Source organism: Ranitomeya imitator, chromosome 2 (genome assembly GCF_032444005.1).
Source record: "Ranitomeya imitator isolate aRanImi1 chromosome 2, aRanImi1.pri, whole genome shotgun sequence".
Lineage (NCBI taxonomy): Eukaryota > Metazoa > Chordata > Amphibia > Anura > Dendrobatidae > Ranitomeya > Ranitomeya imitator.
This window is the reverse complement of record NC_091283.1, coordinates 775,545,767-775,566,237: the sequence shown is the minus strand read 5'-3', so window position 1 is coordinate 775,566,237 and position 20,471 is coordinate 775,545,767. Positions and strand designations below refer to the sequence as shown.

The following is a 20,471-nucleotide window of genomic DNA, read 5'->3' as shown; positions in this document are numbered from 1 at the left end:
GCCTGTAGTAAGAACCTCAAGCTATTAGGTATTTGCACACTCCCTGCCTCCTCCCCCCATCCTTTGAGATGTTGACACTGTGCTGCTAAGAAGTATAGCCATGGATTAGGAAGTGCAAGACCCCCCTCTGTTTTGGCCCTCTGAAGTATCTCCTGTTTAAACCTAGGACTCTTTCCTCCCCATATTAATTCCCCAAACAAAGACCTAATCTTACGGAATCTGCATTGTGTAATCCAAATGGGAGAGTTATGTAGCACGTACAACAACTGTGGCATTACAATCATCTTTAAGAGGTTCACCCTACCAACCACCGATAAATGTAATTTGTTCCATGCCGCAATCTTGGTACGAATTTTCTGCATTAATGGACTTAAATTCAGTTCCTCAAAGGTAGTTAGAGGAAGAGCAATCTGAATACCCAAATATTTGAATTTTTGAACAATCTTTAATTTTGTGGTTATCGCCCTCTCTCCACTGCCAATACTGTCCCCCTCAATCAACAACATACAAGACTTATCCCAGTTTATTGTGAGACCCGAAAACCGACCAAACTCCTCAATCAAAGCAACCGCATTGCACAGGGACCTTTCAGAATCCTCCAGGAACAACAAAATATCGTCAGCATATAATGCAATTTTGTCTTCCCTCCTACCATAGATGAAACCTCTAACCTCCTGAGCACCTCTTATTTTAGCCGCTAACGGCTCTACGGCCAGAGCGAAGAGCAACGGGGACAGCGGAATGGCGGACAACTTTAAGCATACAAACTTCATTGTTTCCCTAAAAAACAATCATTAATCTCTTCCTAAATTCTGCAGTGCCCCAAATGCCTGCTTGTTGTAATTTCAATAAAATCACTGCTTAATCAGCAGGAACTGATCACCTAAGGACTAATAGTATTGTGCCATGTAGTCCTTCTACTCTGTGTAATCCCAGCCCTACCACTGATTGGCAGCTTCCTGCCTATGCACAGTGTAAACTGAAAGTAAGCAATCAGTAGTGTGGGCTATACAGAGCTCAGGAGAGAAAATAGCAATGTTATCAATACTGCAACAAGCAGCTCACATTACATAGCAAAGACCTACTGACAGATTCCCTTTAACTCCTTAATGACCTTTAACGTAAATTTACATCATGGTTGGGAAGGGGTTCATGACCTATGACGTAAACTTACGTCATTTTGATCATGCGGGCACAGGGGCTGTGCCCGCACGATCATCGCCGGAAGCTTGGTGTTAGTAATAGCTGAGCCCCGGGCACTTTAGCCCCCTGAATACCGCAATCAAGCATTTAGAAGGCTGCGAGAGGGAGGGGGCAACCTCTCCCATGGGATCGGCTCCCCCACAATGTCATCATTGGTAGCTCATTGTTATCATGGCAACATGAGGTTGACATTAAGACCTCCAGGTCTGTCAGCTATGGCAGCCTGTTTAGACCACCCTAGCATAGTCTAAAAGGCCTCTGTCAGTGTAGGTACAGGTATAATGCATTACAATGAATTATACCAGAGTAATACTGATTATAATGATACCTTGGATGATGAAATCTGTCTTGTGGTTGTTGTGTAATCTTTATTTTCAGAGTTAATGATATGCTCGTGTTTCGGGGTGGAATGTGGGGGCTTCATGTGGTGCTCTGATTAGGCTTCCGACAGGTGATTGATCCCTCACTGACCTGACACTAGTTTACATACTGCATAGAATATTGTTTGAAAAAACTGTGGCATGCCACGCCTGATAATGTGCGCCTGTGCAGTAACATCATTCGGATCGCTGCGTGGCGCCATTTTGCTCGAGAAAACATTTTTTTTGCTCCATTAAGACGGCACCGGTGGCACCTGCACAGTAGTATCTATCGGATCGCCAATACAGTCTACTGCGCTGGCGCCATTTACAACAGGACTGTATGACTAAATCAAACGATTACACGCACATTATCAAGCGTATCATCCTACAGCGGAGGCGCCGCCGCCTGCCTGAAGAATGGGAATTATTTTTTTTCCACACAATATTCTATGTAGTAAGTAAAATAGGGGGCAGGTCAGTGAGGGATCAGGGACCTGTCAGAAGCCATAAGGATGAATCTGTAAGCAGACCCCCACAGGCCGCCCCGGAGCACGAGCATACCATTAACTCAAAACTGCAAGTACAGATTACACAACAACCACAAGACAGATTTCATCAACCAAGGTATCATTGTAATCAGTATAATGGCGCCGACCTGACACCGTCTGTAGGTTACTGTGCACAATCCTGCTGACAGGTCCCTTTAAAAAAAAAAAAAGTTTTAAAAAATTATAAAAAAAATTAAAAAAATTTCACAAAAAAATATTATACCAAATAGGTATATTTATGTAAAGGCAAAAGAAAAAGTATTCAAGCATTACGAGGGGTGCAGTTTTTAAAATGGTGTCACTTTTGGGTATTTTCTGTCACTCAGGCCCCTCAAAGTCACTTCAAATAGGATGTGGCCCCTAAAATATCAAAAATACCTGAAAATGATGGGTGCATTTTATGGGTCAGTTTCACATGTGAAACATTTTGGCATCTGAATTATGGCTGCAACACCGGGTGAACAGGATTTAGGCCATGTGTCATCTGCCTATGGGCTCATTCACACATCTGTTTCTTCTCATACAAGTCCAACATTTTTCTGCATTTTATTTTGTTTTAGAAAAAAAAATGCAAAAACAAAGACAGTATGCCCGAGTTTGGTCCCATCTGTGGATAAATGGATGCAGTCAATGTTGCGTTCGTGTGCTGCGTGTGAATTCAATCTAAAGCATAGCTCTGCCTCTGCACCCAATCTGACGGCGTCTTCTCACTCCCGTCACAGAATACAGACTGCTATCAATGGCACCCATATTCTACTGAGCCAGAAAAAGGAATTGGAAAAAGTCATCATTACCCTCTTCCATGTCTAAATAAATAACTGCAACTAATAAAATAGAGGAGATAGTAATTAGTGATGAGCGAACATGCAGGGATAAGGTGTTATCTGAGCATGCTCTTGTGTTAATAGAGTATCTTCGGCGTGCTCCAATAATAAGTTTGAAGAGCATGCTCAGATAACACCTTATCCATGCATGTTTGCTCATCACTATTAGTGATAATACAGCTCTTAAAGTGAATCTGTGAGCAGGTTTTTGCTTCCCCATCTGAGAGCAACATGATGTTGGTGCAGAGGGCCAGAGTCCAGCAATGTATCACTTAATGGGCTGCTTGCTGCAGTTTTATCCCTTTCTTTTTCTGGTGTGTACATCTATCAGTTCTCTGAATGTTGAGCTTTATATAACACCACTTTCACCCCTAATTGGAAGCTTTCTACCAGTTTAAGGTGTACATAAAGAGTTGGTGGAGGCCGGGTTAAACAGAGCAGTAGGACTTCATGGCACAAGACAAGTAGTCCTTAGTGATAATCTCCTGCTGATAAAATACTGATTTTTTTTTTTTTTTTTTAACTGTAACAAGCAGAGAAATAAGTGACAACGCTGGATTCAGGGTCTCTGCTGACAGATTCTCTTTGAAGTTAGGAGCAGCAGCACTGGAGCATCAGAGGGTTGAATTGTTAAGTGATGGTTGTTATATTAGTTTATCAAATTTAGTAAACTTAGAACACTTTGTAAAATATAAGGCACAAGAACTCGTCAGAAAAAAAGAAGTCAATTACTTACGGACTGCTAATTGCAGTATGATTCTCTTTGGAGTGCTGCGGACTCGGTGCTTCTCAATATGGAACTATAAAATATATAATAAAACAAAAAGTTTGTTAACTTTGACGCCAAATTACACATCGATCACTCTAGACTGTTAAATGATTTACAGAACGTGTTTCCTATTAGCCGGGTAACCATAAAAAGAAAGACGTGCTGTTGCCAAAACAAATATTGGAAACATGTGTGTTGTTTTGAAGCAATGGAATAAGACCCAACCCTGCAAAGTTAAATGTTAACATTTCCATTACAGTCATTTAGTAGATTACAAGACCGGAGGGTGAAGGCGACAGTAATTCTGCATTTCATTACATAGGAAAAACATGAAGACGACTATATAGGGGTCTGGAAACCCATGGGGGAGTGTTAATCATCAAAATCTGGAGGAAAATGAAACATTGTTATAGCAGCTACAGCCAAAATCTCTAAAGTCAAACAATCAATAACTGGTTCTACAATGATTACTGTAAATATACACTGATATACAATTTCTTAAAGGAGAAAACCATATTTGACAGCAGGTTTTTGCTATGTAATCCGACAGCAGTGTAAGGTAGGGAAAGAGACCCTGATTCCAGTAATGTAATAAGGGTCTATGCTCCTACATTATGGTGCTCTCAGATTTCATAGCAAAAACCTGCTGTCAGATATGGTCTTCTCTGTTAACATAGAGAAGACAATAATCATAGATTCAAATGTTTCTCTGATGTTAACTCCAAAAAAAAGAGGCAATCAATCAGTTTCATCATTTCGTCGAGTTGATATTGCTGTTCAATTTTAAAAGGGTTTTTCAGAAACAGTAAAAAATAAAGAAAAATGATAAGAAATGAATTCCTAAATCCCTTTAACAAGTTAATCATACATGTTTGGGTTAGTAAGGTAATCCACTTTAGTGCATCAAAATGTCAGTCTTCCTATTATATTAATAGAAACGTGTCCTAGAATATGTGGTGCCTGTGAGTATGTACAATAGGAAGCTGAGGTAAGAAGAGGCTGCTCACACTGCTGTCCACCCTGTCTATCTGACCTAATACTTAAGATACCTGGAGTGCTGAGGTAAGAAGAGGGTGCTGTCCACCTTATCTGATCTATCACTGAAGATACCTGGAGTGCTAAGGTAAGATGAAGCTGCTAACACTGCTGTCGACCCTGTCTATTTGATCTAACACTGCAGATACCTGGAGTGCTAAGGTAAGAAGAAGCTGCTAACACTGCTGTCCACCGTGTCTATTTGATCTAACACTGCAGATACCTGGAGTGCTAAGGTAAGAAGAAGCTGCTAACACTGCTGTCCACCCTGTCTATTTGATCTAACACTGCAGATACCTGGAGTGCTAAGGTAAGAATAGGCTGCTAACACTGCTGTCCACCGTGTCTATTTGATCTAACACTGCAGATACCTGGAGTGCTAAGGTAAGAATAGGCTGCTAACTCTGCCGTCCACTCTGTCTATTTGATCTAACACTGAAGATACCTGGAGTGCTAAGGTAAGAAGAAGCTGCTAACACTGCTGTCCACCCTGTCTATTTGAGCTAACACTGCAGATACCTGGAGTGCTAAGGTAAGAATAGGTTGCTAACACTGCTGTCCACAGTGTCTATTTGATCTAACTCTGAAGATACTTGGAGTGCTAAAGTAAGAAGAAGCTGCTAACACTGCTGTCCACCGTGTCTATTTGATCTAACACTGCAGATACCTGGAGTGCTAAGGTAAGAAGAAGCTGCTAACACTGCTGTCCACCCTGTCTATTTGATCTAACACTGCAGATACCTGGAGTGCTAAGGTAAGAAGAAGCTGCTAACACTGCTGTCCACCCTGTCTATTTGATCTAACACTGCAGATACCTTGAGAGCTAAGGTAAGAATAGGCTACTAACACTGCTATCCACCCAGTCTATTTGATCTAACACTGCAGATACCTGGAGTGCTAAGGTAAGAAGAAGCTGCTAACACTGCTGTCCACCCTGTCTATTTGAGCTAACACTGCAGATACCTGGAGTGCTAAGGTAAGAATAGGTTGCTAACACTGCTGTCCACCGTGTCTATTTGATCTAACACTGCAGATACCTGGAGTGCTAAGGTAAGAAGAAGCTGCTAACACTGCTGTCCACCCTGTCTATTTGATCTAACACTGCAGATACCTGGAGTGCTAAGGTAAGAAGCTGCTAACACTGCTGTCCACCCTGTCTATTTGAGCTAACAATGCAGATACCTGGAGTGCTAAGGTAAGAATAGGCTGCTAACACTGCTGTCCACCCTGTCTGATAAAACACTGAAGATACCTGGAGTGCTAAGGTAAGAATAGTCTGCTAACATTGCTGTCCACCCTGTCTATTTGATCTAACACTGCAGACACCCAAAGTGTTAAGGTAAGAAGAAGCTGCTAACACTGCTGTCCACCCTATTTGATCTAACACTGCAGATACCTGGAGTGCTAAGGTAAGAAGAAGCTGCTAACACTGCTGTCCACCCTGTCTATTTGATCTAACACTGCAGATACATTGAGAGCTAAGGTAAGAATAGGCTGCTAACTCTGCCGTCCACCCTGTCTATTTGATCCAACACTGCAGATACCTGGAGTGCTAAGGTAAGAAGAAGCTGCTAACACTGCTGTCCACCCTATTTGATCTAGCACTGCAGATACCTGGAGTGCTAAGGTAAGAATAGGCTGCTAACACTGCTGTCCACCCTGTCTATTTGATCTAACACTGCAGGCACCCAGAGCGCCAAGGTAAGAATAGGCTACTAACCTTGCTGTAAACCGTGTCTATTTGATCTAATACTGGAGATACCTGGAGTGTTCAGTTAAGAAGAGGCTGCTCACACTGTTGGCCACCCTGCCTATCTGATCTAATACTGGAGACACCAGGTAAGAAGTAGCTCATTCTGCTGTCCAAATTAAGACGTCATGTGCACATACCCTAAGTGTATTGAGTTTTCCCCATTCACATCCAAAGCTAAAGTAGAGAAACATGTAAACAATATAATCATGGGTCTAGCTCACCCCTCTGAAGTCATGTTATAGTGATCATGTGCTCTACAGCTTATGCATAAAAGTTATAATGACAACACTCTATATCCTGTTAGACAGTTGTCTGGTTATAGTATGACAACTTTAATTTACATGGTAACAGATAAATAGAAACTAATAGCAATGTAAGAAAGCTGGAGATGTGGTGATGAGCCCACAAGGCATTTGAGGATTATCCAAGGTCACTGGTTATTAATGTGGGTACGTAGCATGATGTGTTCTTAACATATTCAGGCTTGAGGTACGTTAGCACATTGTTAACATTGGAATGAAAATGGAATTTTTATTCATGCAGAACAGGATTTATATTGAAGCTACTACTTTTTTTTTTATAGCGCGGCGAGTAAATTATTGCACAGTAGCAACTGGACTGTGGAATTGGCATATAGGGATTTCCTATAACAAATATAGATGGCATATTACATGTATAATCAGAAATTTACCTATTGTTTAAAACAGGTTTTTTTCTGCAAAATATACTTTATTAAAGCTTTTGAAAGAAAATAACAACATGACATCTGTATTAGGGTATGTGAACACGTTGCGGATTTGCCTGCGGATCTGCAGCAGTTTTCCATCAGGTTTACAATACCTTGTAAACCTATGGAAAACCAAAGTGCCCATGCTGTGGAAAATGCCTGCTCCTCAATAGGAATCCGCAGATGTAAAAAAAGGTGAAATAAGCACAAAAAAACTGTAAATCCACGGGTAATCCGCACAGAAATCCGTAACGTGGGCACATAGCCTTAAAAAGACGAACAAATATAGACATAGTGCAATTTTCACACTGGCAACTGTGGACATGTAGACTCAAACATCCTCTTCTTTCAGGAAGAGTTTTCAACAGTTTCATTATCACCAGAGACAGGATTACAATGACAGGCGATTAGATTCACCATTAGGTGCTGGAGAACAGAATGTAAGGTCTATTGAGAGTATCACTGGTAATGAATGTGTAGATTTTTAAAAGAACATCAATAAGAATCTCCAGCGTGAAAACTGCAAAATATTAAAGTTTTTTTTCTGCCAGCTCGTGATATGAAGAAGCAAATAAAAAGCATTATAGTGCAAAAAGATTCAGAGGGCTCTGTTCCAGCAGCCACATCGGCAGTGCATGGCTGCCGAATCAGAGCCTTACCCAACTCCTCCTGACTACTTGACTGGGAACTACATCTTGCCTGCAAGTTGTCTCTTGAGAAGACTAGAACTCCAGTGCCACCTATTGGAAGTAGCAATCACATTGGCATGCCAGGCTTGACATGTCACTAGTGGAAAATGTTACCCTTTGGATCTTGCCTGCAATGATGAGAACATGCCGGGGGTAACTAATTTGGAGAGGTTCTAGGGATGCAGCTGCAGAGCTGAGGTTTACAGGGCTCTACCCTGGGGTACTTGTTGTGAATTCTGTTGTCGAACCCCCTCCTGTGGTCGTGAATGGTACTTCGGCGAGTTCTGTCTATGGGCTCCCTCTGGTGGCTATGAGTGAAGCTGCTGCTTCTGAGGTTCCTTACACAGGTGACATGGTTTATCCTTTGGTTGGCTGCTCTATTTAACTCCTCTCAGATCGTTACTCCATGCCAGCTGTCAATGTTTTTGCATTGGTTCAGTTCGCTCCTGGATCTCTCTGGTGACCTGCCTTCTCCTGCAGAAGCTAAGTTCCTGATAGTCATTATTTGTTCACTGTTTTCTTGTCCAGCTGGTTATCATGATTTTGTCTTGCTAGCTGGAAGCTCTGGGATGCAGAGTGGCCCTCCGCACCGTGAGTCGGTGCGGAGGTCTTTTTGTACACTCTGCGTGGTCTTTTGTAGGTTTTTGTGCTGATTGCAAAGTTACCTTTCCTATCCTCTGTCTATTTAGTAAGTCTGGCCTCCCTTTGCTGAAACCTGTTTCATTTCTGCGTTTGTGACTTTCATCTTTACTCACAGTCAATATATGTGGGGGGCTGCCTTTTCCTTTGGGGAATTTCTCTGAGGCAAGGTAGGCTTTATTTTCTATCTCTAGGGCTAGCTAGCTCTTAGGCTGTGACGAAGCGCCTAGGGAGCGTCAGGAGCGCTCCACGGCTATTTCTAGTGTGTGTGATAGGATTAGGGATTGCGGTCAGCAGAGCTCCCACATCCCAGAGCTCGTCCTGTATGAGGTTTAACTATCAGGTCATTCCGGGTGCTCCTAACCACCAGGTCATAACAGGTACTACTGACATGGCTGCTAGATCAGGTTCCATCTAACTCAACTCTAAAACGTTACCGCCAAAAAAATGCATTAACCGTATAAACACCAGTATGTGGAATATGTCCATATGTAATTGTTAGCAGCTCAGCATTGGTTTTGTACAGCCATGTCCCCTTATTACAACTCTCCGCTACCCATCAGCAATCACCACTGGTTGCACATGAGGTCGCGCATGTCCCCTGTTATGTGTTTGATGGGTGACGGTATTAGGCTATGTTCACACCTTGCGTCGGGTCCCTGCGGGTTCTCCCGCAGCGGATTTGATAAATCTGCAGGGCAAAACAACTGCGGTTCTCCCTGCAGATTTATCGCGGTTTGTTCCGCGTTTTCCGCTGCGGGTTTCCGCCTATACTATTGATGCTGCATATGCAGCAATATGCAGCATCAATAGTAATGTTAAAAATAATAAAAATTGGTTATACTCACCCTCTGATGTCCGGATCTCCTGGGCGCAGCACCCGGCGGTCCGGTTCCTAAGATGCTGTGGGAGAAGGACCCTTCGTGACGTCACGGTCATGTGACCGCGACGTCACCGCAGGTCCTGGTCGCACAGCAACTCTGACCGGATGGCCGCGTGCAGCGCCTAGGAGCTCCGGACATCAGAGGGTGAGTATAACCAGATTTTTTATTTTTTAACCCCAAATATGGTTCCCAGGGCCTGGAGGAGAGTCTCCTCTCCTCCACCCCGGGTACCACCCGCACATTATCCGCTTACTTCCCGCAACGTGGGCACAGCCCCATGCGGGAAGTAAGCGGTTCAATGTATTCCTATGGGTGCAGAATCGCAGCGATTCTGCACAAAGAAGTGACATGCTGCGGGTTGTAAACCGCTGCGTTCCCGCGCGGTTTTTCCCGCAGCATGTGCACAGCGGTTTGCGGTTTCCATAGGGTTTACATGTTACTGTAAACGCTATGGAAACTGCTGCGGACCCGCAGCATCAAAATCGCGGCGGTTCCGCGGTAAAAACCGCTAAGTGTGAATATAGCCTTAGGGTGTATGGCCAGATGGTGCAGCCACACAACCACTGAAGATCCATCCCCCCTCCAGCAACCCAATGGCCACACAACTGTGAAACAAAATCGTGCTGCAACTGGCCATCACGATGGGCGACGTTTCAGCAGCATCGCTTGGCTCTTCCCTCAGGGTCAATTTCTATGTGGCAGTTTCTGCAGCAATCATCATATGTCCTGCAAGCTCTATTCATATTAAGGGGAAAATTGCAGACGTTTCCCCATCAGATCGGCCACGTGAGAGTTTCCCTTTACTACTTTTATTATTTTTACCCCAATTTAATCCTCTTTGAAAATAATTTGTAATCCCTCAGCCAACCCCTTTAAGCGGTGTATGGCAGTCCTTTCACATATATAGTCGCACTGTTGGCGTTCTCATGTCCTTTATGAACCATGCTCTTCACGACAGCCAGAACCAGCTTAATGCCGAGTACACTGACAGATGCTGGTAACAGATGCATGTTGTTTGTCCCTAGAATACATGAGCGCAGAGCAAATACTGCAGGATAATGGTCTGCTGGAGGCTCTATTAATAAAGAATGAGTGATGACTGACAGACGGGTGGGCTGCGGAATAGTTAGGGTACATGCACACGGGTGCACTCACCACAGATATTCTGTATGGAAAATTCACAACTTATTACGGCACGGTGTATATGATTTTATAATAGTCTCATGAGCGCGCTGTGAGATCTGGAATCCTCAGCTGGTGAATGTAAGCTGCAGCTGTCACGCCTTACAATCCATGTAACCATGGCATGTCCTCACGAAACGCACAGCGTCCATTCCTACAATGTGTAATGTCTTCTATGTGCACATAGTCCTACACCGAAAAATGAGAGACCAGGACATCAATATGTGGATGGTGGAAAGGATGAAGAAAACCAAGGAGAAGGGCGCTGCCACCCGTAATACCAAGGATCCAAAAATATATACTAAAAATCTTTTATTGATAAAAATCCTGTAACGGAACATTGCTAGAGAATGTAAAAACATGATAAAAACTCTACTAAAAACACAAATGGTCATAGAATATTCGACATCAGCAAAAATGGTAAATTGTACTGTAATTAGTGGCGAATATTCTATGTACAGTCGTTGCTCAGGTGGCGATTGCACATGCCTCACAGCATTCTTGTCGCTTGTGTGGGGTGGTTTATTACCACTCACTAAAAAGAGGTAAATATGGGGATGGCGAATTGATAAATCAGTCCACCTAACTTCAATACTAGTGAAAGGTATATAGAGGTTCTATGGATCACACTAGACATACACCTGATGAAGGTTGGATAGGCGAAACGTGTATTTATTAGTCTTTAGCACATTTTTCACATTCTCTAGTAATACTATGTTACAGGCTTTTTAGTCTATATTTATGGATTTACTGTACACTGGAACCTTTTTAAGGAACTGTCCATGGTAACCACGCTGGCAGCAAGCCACCACCGGGAATCATCCCTGGACATTCCTTCTTTTCAGAGTTCTGCCTGTTTGTCCAGCTCCACAAGGTGAGCATAAGGCTTTTTTCTCACTTTAATGCTATGCTTAGATAGCATCCGTATTTCCCCAGGTCACACCCAACTACTGGTATGTGGATGCTGTAATGGCTGCGATACTGCCCATCTTCATGGAGAGAAATGCCTATTTCATTACACTGAAGCATCTTACATTATACTCAAGGACCTGTGCCCCTTTTTTTTAGAAAGCTTTTCTCCGAGAGTGAAGTCTGTTGTAAAAAAAACAACAACTTTTCTTTACATATCCTCCCAAGGTCCTGCGCTCCCTCTCCGTGCTATGCTGGTGATATCTTTGTTATTTAGCTGCAGCGGTGATGTCACGTTGACAACACTGCGATCAATCACTGAGCTCAATGATCGGCTGCAGCACAGTCAATGTGATCATGTCACAGCTGCAGCCATAGAGACTGGGACAGCAGCAGAAACATGCCGATGGGAAGTAAAGTACAGTGCGTATATATAAGGCTGCCGTCACACTAGCAGTATTTGGTCAGTATTTTACATCAGTATTTGTAAGCTAAAATCAGGAGTGGAACAATCAGAGGAAAAGTATAATAGAGACATATGCACCACTTCTGCATTTATCACCCACTCCTGGTTTTGGCTAACAGTCAAAAAAGTTGGCACCCTGGAAATTCTTCCAGAAAGTGAAGTATTTCTCTGAGAAAATTATTGCAGTTTCACATTTTTTTATACGTTTATTTCCTTTCTGTGTATTGGAACCACACACAAAAAAAAAACAGAGAAAAAAAAGGTAAACTGGACATCATTTAACGTAAAACGCCAAATATGGGCCAAACAAAATTGTTGGCACCCTCAACTTAATATTTGGCTGCACATCCTTGGAAATAAATAACTACAACCAATCACTTCCTATAACCATCATCAAGCGTCTTCCACCTCTCACCTGGAATTTTGGAGCACTCTTCTTCTGCAAACTGCTCCAGGTTTCTCATATTTTAAGGCGCCTTCTCCCAACAGCAATTTTAAGATCTCTCCACAGGTGATCAATTAGAATTAAATACGGACTCATTGCTGCCACTTCAGGACTCTTTGTTTCCATCCATTTCTGGGGGCTTCTTGAGGTATGTTTGGGGTCACTGTCCCGCTGGAAGTCCCATCACCTAGGACGCCAACCCAGCTTTCTCACACTGGGCACAACATTGTGACCCAAAATCCTTAGGTAATCTTCAGATTTCATGATGCCTTGCACACAGTCAGGGCACCCAGTGCCAGAGGGAGCAAAAAAACCACATCTTTGAAGCTCCACCATATTTTTATGTAGCTATTGTCTTCTTTTGTTTGTAGGCCTCATTCCGTTTTCGGGAAACAATATACAATGATGTGCTTTACCAAAAAGATCACAGGTGAATTTGAACGGGCATCACATGTTTGAAACAATGTTGTTTACCCACAATTTTGGAAAGGTGACAACAGTTTTGACTGGCCAATTTTGAGGGTTTTGCGTGAAATTATGTCCAGTTGGCCTTTGTCTTTTTTTTTTGTGTAGTTCCAATACACACAAAGGAAATAAACATGTGAATAAGAAAACATTTGCAATAATTTTCTGGGAGAAATACTTTATTTTCTGGAACAAATACAAGAATACAAACACTTAGTGTCGTGACAGATAAATATATGCAACGCACTGAACATATAGAAAAAAATTTTCTGTAAGGGGACAACCCCTTTTCAATTTCAGTTCGTTTCATACCCACTTTGTAGCTGAATCCGTTATGATTGTAGCGCTAACGAAGACACCTTTAATGGATAAAACAGCAACACATGATTCCTCTGTGGTTAACGCAAAGTTCAGTAGAGTCCTCACTAAGGGACTGCAAATCCAATTACACTTACAACTGAAACCAACAGGGACCGAACAGTGTCACCTTGTAAATATGGAAAACTGTCAATTAATTGAGATCCACCGAGGTACGCGAAGCACAGGAGATTAACTGCAGACGGTTGTAGGAGCAGAACATGTGTGTACCGGCAGAGCGCACATATGACTCTCAGACACGGTGCTCTAGGCAGAGCAAAGCAAACACCCAAGCGTGCTGCTAGTACAGAAACTACAGGCTAGAAGCAATGAATTATGGTTTTAGTCACCCCCTTTATGTATCAGAACTTTAGATACTTTAATAATTCTTTCACACCTATAAAATTCACCTCCAGTTGCCCAAGAGCTGTATCTGATGTTGCAGGAAAGTTTCATTATAGTAAATGGGGTAGAGCTGCAATACCAGAAGAACAAATGTGGCAGAAGAAGAAGATTTTCTAATCTGGGAAACATCTTCAATTGCCACAACACTTTCCAGTTTTGGAAATGTAAATATTAAAACAATTATTGAATGTTCAAAAATAGTAATTAATCCCTTTCTGACCTCGGACGAGATAGTATGGTAGGTCAGATACCGCACTTTAATGCAGGGCTCCAGCGGTGAGCCCGCATCAAAGCCGGGACATGTCAGCTGTTTTGAACAGCTGATATGTGCCCGCAATAGCGGCGGGTGAAATCGCGATTCACCCGCAGCTATTAACTAGTTAAATGCCGCTGTCAAACACTGACATCCGGCCAGAAATGAGCACATCACCGACCCCCGTCACATGATCGGGGGTCAGCGATGCTTCTGCATAGTAACCATAGAGGTCCTTGAGACCTCTATGGTTACTGATCCCAGCTAGCTGTGAGCGCCACCCTGTGGTTGGCGCTCATAGCACACCTGCATTTCTGCTGCATAGCAGCGATCTGGTGATCGCTGCTATGTAGCAGAGGTGATCGAGTTGTGCCAGCTTCTAGCCTCCTATGGAGGCTATTGAAGCATGGCAAAAGTTTAAAAAAAAAAAAAAAAAAAAAAGTTTAAAATCACCGCCCTTTCACCCCATTCAAAATAAATCAATAAAAAAAAAAAAAAAATCAAACCTACACATATTTGGTACCGCCGCGTTCAGAATCGCCCGCTCTATCAATAAAAAAAAAGGATTAACCTGATTGCTAAACGGCGTAGAGAGAAAATTCGAAACCCCAGAATTACGTTTTTTTGGTCGCCGCGACATTGCATTAAAATACAATAACAGACGATCAAAAAAAGTATCTGCACCAAAATAGTAGCATTAAAAACGACAGCTCGGCATGCAAAAAAAATCAGCCCTCAACCGACCCCAGATCATGAAAAATGGAGATACTACGGGTATCGGAAAATGGCGCAATTAATTTTTTTCTTTTTGGCAAAGTTTGGAATTTTTTTTCACGACTTAGATAAAAAATAACCTAGACATATTAGGTGTCTATGAACTCGTAATGACCTGGAGAATCATAATGTCAGGTCAGTTTTAGCATTTAGTGAACCTAGTAAAAAAGCCAAAGAAAAAACAAGCGTGGGATTGCACTTTTTTTTGCAATTTCACCGCACTTGGAATTTTTTTCCCGTTTTCTAGTACACGACATGCTAAAACCAATGATGTCGTTCAAAAGTAAAACTTGTTTCACAAAAAATAAGGCCTCACATGGCCATATTGACGGAAAAATAAAAAAGTTATGGCTCTGGGAAGGAGGGGAGTGAAAAACGATCACAGAAAAACGGAAAATCCCAAGGTCATGAAGGAGTTAAGTGCCAGAATGGCTCAGTGGTTAGCAATATGCCTTGCTGCGCTCTGGGCTTCAATCAAAGGGCAACTTTTACATGGTGTTCGCATATCCTATGTATGGATATATATAGAACGTGAAACAAGTATTCAACATGTCACCAATTTTTGAAGTAAATATATTTCTAAAGATGCTGTTGACATGAAATTCTCACCAGATGTTGCTAACAACCCATCCAATCCACACAAGCAAATAAATCAAACCATAGTTGTCCAAAAATTAAGTCATGTGTAATAAAGAGAAATGACAGAAGAAAAAAGCATTAAATACATGAAAAAAAGAGGCACAAAAAGCCATGGAAAGTCATGACACTAGCTCAAATCGATCAGTAATTATAAAGCAATCTTTCCACTTAGTGAAAAATATCAGCTCGTTCAACTAATGGCCTTTAAAAAGGTGTCTAATTACCAAGGTGCCACACAAATAAAACATCTCATGATGGGTAATACCAGTGAGCTATCTCAAGACCTTTGCAACCTTATTGTTGCAAAACACACTTATGACATTAGTTACAAAATAATTTCTATACAGAAAGTTCCAGTTAGCACTGTTGGGGCCATAATCTGGAAGTGGAAAGAATATCATTTCACCATAAACCGGCCACAACCTGGTGCTCCCAGCAGGATTTCAGACAGACGTGAAAAGAATTATCAGAAGAGTTGTCCAAGAGCCAAGGACCACCTGTAAAAAGCTACAGAAAGACATGGAATCAGCAGGTACAATTGCTTTTTTTTTGTTTTTTTAAAAAGCAATAAGTAGTGCACTTAACTTCCATGACCTGTATGCACGCTCACTGCTCAAGACTCCATTGCTGAACAAAAATCATGTTCAAGTGTGTTTAAAGTTTGCTCTTCAGCATTTAGACAAGCCTGTGAAATACTGAGAGAATAAAGTCTAGTCAGATGAGACCAAAATTGAACTCTTTGGAAGTCATAATACACACCAAATTTGGTGGTAAACAGGCACTGAATATCGCCGAAAAACAACATACCTACAGTGAAAGCTGGAGGTGGGAACATCATGGTTGGGGCTGTTTTTCAGCATATGGCACTGGCAAATTTCTTATCATTTAACCCCTTCAAGACCCAGCCTATTTTGACCTTAAAGACCTTGCCGTTTTTTGCAATTCTGACCAGTGTCCCTTTATGAGGTAATAACTCAGGAACGCTTCAACGGATCCTAGCGGTTCTGAGATTGTTTTTTCGTGACATATTGGGCTTCATGTTAGTGGTAAATTTAGGTCAATAAATTCTGCATTTATTTGTGATAAACACGGAAATTTGGCGAAAATTTTGAAAATTTCGCAATTTTCACATTTTGAATTTTTATTCTGTTAAACCAGAGAGATATGTGACACAAAATAGTTAATAAATAACATTTCCCACATGTTTACTTTACATCAGCACAATTTTGGAAACAAAATTTTTTTTTGTTAGGAAGTTATAAGGGTTAAAATTCGACCAGCGATTTGTCATTTTTACAACGAAATTTACAAAACCATTTTTTTTAGGGACCACCTCACATTTGAAGTCAGTTTGAGGGGTCTATATGGCTGAAAATACCCAAAAGTGACACCATTCTAAAAACTGCACCCCTCAAGGTACTCAAAACCACATTCAAGAAGTTTATTAACCCTTCAGGTGCTTCACAGCAGCAGAAGCAACATGGAAGGAAAAAATGAACATTTAACTTTTTAGTCACAAAAATTATCTTTTAGCAACAATTTTTTTATTTTCCCAATGGTAAAAGGAGAAACTGAACCACGAACGTTGTTGTCCAATTTGTCCTGAGTACGCTGATACCTCATATGTGGGGGTAAACCACTGTTTGGGCGCACGGCAGGGCTTGGAAGGGAAGGAGCGCCATTTGACTTTTTGAATCAAAAATTGGCTCCACTCTTTAGCGGACACCATGTCACGTTTGGAGAGCCCCCGTGTGCCTAAAAATTGGAGCTCCCCCACAAGTGACCCCATTTTGGAAACTAGACGCCCCAAGGAACTTATCTAGATGCATAGTGAGCACTTTGAACCCCCAGGTGCTTCACAAATTGATCCGTAAAAATGAAAAAGTACTTTTTTTTCACAAAAAAATTCTTTTAGCCTCAATTTTTTCATTTTCACATGGGCAACAGGATAAAATGGATCCTAAAATGTGTTGGGCAATTTCTCCTGAGTACACCAATACCTCACATGTGGAGGTAAACCACTGTTTGGGCACATGGTAAGGCTCGGAAGGGAAGGAGCGCCATTTGACTTTTTGAATGAAAAATTATTTCCATCGTTAGCGGACACCATGTCGCGTTTGGATAGCTCCTGTGTGCCTAAACATTGGCGCTCCCCCACAAGTGACCCCATTTTGGAAACTAGACCCCCCAAGGAACTAATTTAGATGCCTAGTGAGCACTTTAAACCCTCAGGTGCTTCACAAATTGATCTGTAAAAATGAAAAAGTAATTTTTTTCACAAAAAAATTCTTTTCGCCTCAATTTTCTAATTTTCACATGGGCAGTAGGATAAAATGGATCATAAAATTTGTTGGGCAATTTCTCCCGAGTACGCCGATACCTCATATGTGGGGGTAAACCACTGTTTGGGCACTCGGCAGGGCTCGGAAGAGAAGGCGTGCCATTTGACTTTTTGAATGGAAAATTAGCTCCAATTGTTAGCGGACACCATGTCGCGTTTGGAGAGCCCATGTGTGCCTAAACATTGGAGCTCCCCCACAAGTGACCCCATTTTGGAAACTAGACCCCCCAAGGAACTTATCTAGATGCATATTGAGCACTTTAAACCCCCAGGTGCTTCACAGAAGTTTATAACGCAGAGCCATGAAAATAAAAAATAATTTTTCTTTCCTCAAAAATGATTTTTTAGCCTGGAATTTCCTATTTTGCCAAGGATAATAGGAGAAATTGGACCCCAAATATTGTTGTCCAGTTTGTCCTGAGTACGCTGATACCCCATATGTGGGGGTAAACCACTGTTTGGGCACACGGCAGGGCTCGGAAGGGATGGCACGCCATTTGGCTTTTTAAATGGAAAATTAGCTCCAATCATTAGCGGACACCATGTCACGTTTGGAGAGCCCCTGTGTGCCTAAACATTGGAGATCCCCCAGAAATGACACCATTTTAGAAACTAGACCCCCAAAGGAACTAATCTAGATGTGTGGTGAGGACTTTGAACCCCCAAGTGCTTCACAGAAGTTTATAACGCAGAGCCATGAAAATAAAAAAAAAAATTATTTTCTCAAAAATGATCTTTTAGCTTGCAATTTTTTATTTTCCCAAGGGTAACAGGAGAAATTGACCCCAAAAGTTGTTGTCCAGTTTCTCCTGAGTACGCTGATACCCCATATGTGGGGGTAAATCACTGTTTGGGCACATGCCGGGGCTCGGAAGTGAAGTAGTGACGTTTTGAAATGCAGACTTTGATGGAATGCTCTGTGGGCGTCACGTTGCGTTTGCAGAGCCCCTGATGTGGCTTAACAGTAGAAACCCCCCACAAGTGACCCCATTTTGGAAACTAGACCCCCAAAGGAACTTATCTAGATGTGTGGTGAGCACTTTGAACCCCCAAGTGCTTCATAGAAGTTTATAATGCAGAGCCGTGAAAATAATAAATACGTTTTCTTTCCTCAAAAATAATTATTTAGCCCAGAATTTTTTAATTTTCCCAAGGGTAACAGGAGAAATTTGACCCCAATATTTGTTGTCCAGTTTCTCCTGAGTACGGTGATACCCCATATGTGGGGGTAAACTACTGTTTGGGCACATGCCGGGGCTTGGAATTGAAGTAGTGACGTTTTGAAATGCAGACTTTGATGGAATGCTCTGCGGGCGTCACGTTGCGTTTGCAGAGCCCCTGATGTGCCTAAACAGTAGAAACCCCCCACAAGTGACCCCATTTTGGAAACTAGACCCTGAAAGGAACTTATCTAGATGTGTGGTGAGCACTTTGAACCCCCAAGTGCTTCATAGAAGTTTATAATGCAGAGCCGTGAAAATAATAAATACGTTTTCTTTCCTCAAAAATAATTATTTAGCCCAGAATTTTTTATTTTCCCAAGGGTTACAGGAGAAATTGGACCCCAAAAGTTGTTGTCCAGTTTCTCCTGAGTACGCTGATACCCCATATGTGGGGGTAAACCACTGTTTGGGCACACGTCGGGGCTCAGAAGGGAAGTAGTGACTTTTGAAATGCAGACTTTGATGGAATGGTCTGCGGGTGTCACGTTGCGTTTGCAGAGCCCCTGGTGTGCCTAAACAGTAGAAACCCCCCACAAGTGACCCCATTTTAGAAACTAGACCCCCAAGGAACTTATCTAGATATGTGGTGAGCACTTTGAACCCCCAAGTGCTTCACAGACGTTTACAACGCAGAGCCGTGAAAATAAAAAATCATTTTTCTTTCCTCAAAAATTATGTTTTAGCAAGCATTTTTTTAGATTCACAAGGGTAACAGGAGAAATTGGACCCCAGTAATTGTTGCGCAGTTTGTCCTGAGTATGCTGGTACCCCATATGTGGGGGTAAACCACTGTTTGGGCACACGTCAGGGCTCGGAAGTGAGGGAGCACCATTTGACTTTTTGAATACGAGATTGGCTGGAATCAATGGTGGCGCCATGTTGCGTTTGGAGACCCCTGATGTGCCTAAACAGTGGTAACCCCTCAATTCTACCTCCAACACTAACCCCAACACACCCCTAACCCTAACCACAACCCTAATTCCAACCCTAACCCTAAGGCTATGTGCCCACGTTGCGGATTCGTGTGAGATATTTCCGCACCATTTTTGAAAAATCTGCGGGTAAAAGGCACTGTGTTTTACCTGCGGATTTTCCGCGGATTTCCAGTGTTTTTTGTGCGGATTTCACCTGCGGATTCCTATTGAGGAACAGGTGTAAAACGCTGCGGAATCCGCACAAAGAATTGACATGCTGCGGAAAATACAACGCAGCGTTTCCGCGTGGTATTTTCTGCACCATGGGCACAGCGGATTTGGTTTTTCATATGTTTACATGGTACTGTAAACCTGATGGAACACTGCTGCGAATCCGCAGCCAAATCCGCACCGTGTGCACATAGCCTAATTCTAAAGGTATGTGCACACGCTGCGGAAAACGCTGCGGATCCGCAGCAGTTTCCCATGAGTGTACAGTTAAATGTAAACCTATGGGAAACAAAAATCGCTGTACACATGCTGCGGAAAAACTGCACGGAAACGCAGCGGTTTACATTCCGCAGCATGTCACTTCTTTGTGCGGATTCCGCAGCGGTTTTACAACTGCTCCAATAGAAAATCGCAATTGTAAAACCGCAGTGAAA

At 42.3% G+C, this 20,471-nt stretch overlaps 1 protein-coding gene across 1 annotated transcript in view; it reads right to left on the bottom strand.

Annotated features, from left to right (window-relative positions):
* Positions 1-20,471, bottom strand: part of SGMS1 (sphingomyelin synthase 1) — a 384,726-nt gene that overhangs the window by 265,388 nt on the left and 98,867 nt on the right. The window contains exon 2 of the mRNA XM_069753528.1: positions 3,674-3,737. The gene's annotated coding sequence lies outside the window, so the exon portion shown is untranslated. The remainder of the gene's footprint in view (positions 1-3,673; positions 3,738-20,471) is intronic.